The sequence below is a fragment of the Oratosquilla oratoria genome, chromosome 8 (genome assembly GCF_046742065.1).
Source record: "Oratosquilla oratoria isolate Oo_2021 chromosome 8, ASM4674206v1, whole genome shotgun sequence".
Lineage (NCBI taxonomy): Eukaryota > Metazoa > Arthropoda > Malacostraca > Stomatopoda > Squillidae > Oratosquilla > Oratosquilla oratoria.
Window position 1 is genome coordinate 35146600 of NC_134784.1, and position 538 is coordinate 35147137.

Sequence of the window (538 nt, forward strand, 5' to 3'; positions counted from 1 at the left end):
TGATAAATTGACATTTAACTAATAATAAATGAAAATCAAGCAAATAATGATAAACAAGCAGACAAATAATATAAAATAAATAACAATGAGCAAAAGTAAATATATCTTGATTTTTTTTTCTTCACAACTAAGTATTAGAGGGAGTGTGGGGTGCTGATTATCCTTGGTGGACACGAAAAAATTCGAGTAAATTTACAAATAGTCCTACCTTTGTGTTGCATTACATACCTGTTCTTCTGTCTTAGCGATCTTCTTACCTGTCGTTATCCGAGGTCCCGTACGAATTACTGACTGTATCATTGTTATGCAGTCTGTATTTCAAGATCTAGTGACACCTCCACGGACCAGAGTCACTCACCATTTTCTTGAAGTTGAACCCCATAAAAAAAGTGAAGTCGCGAGTCATGCCCTTGTCCTGGCCTAATACTGCACTTCACAGAACACCTCAAAGGATAATGAAGAGGCAGTTTGAATAATAGCAATGATGTTTATTATAAATATCATTGATACTACCGGTGTCCATAACAATAGCCATACT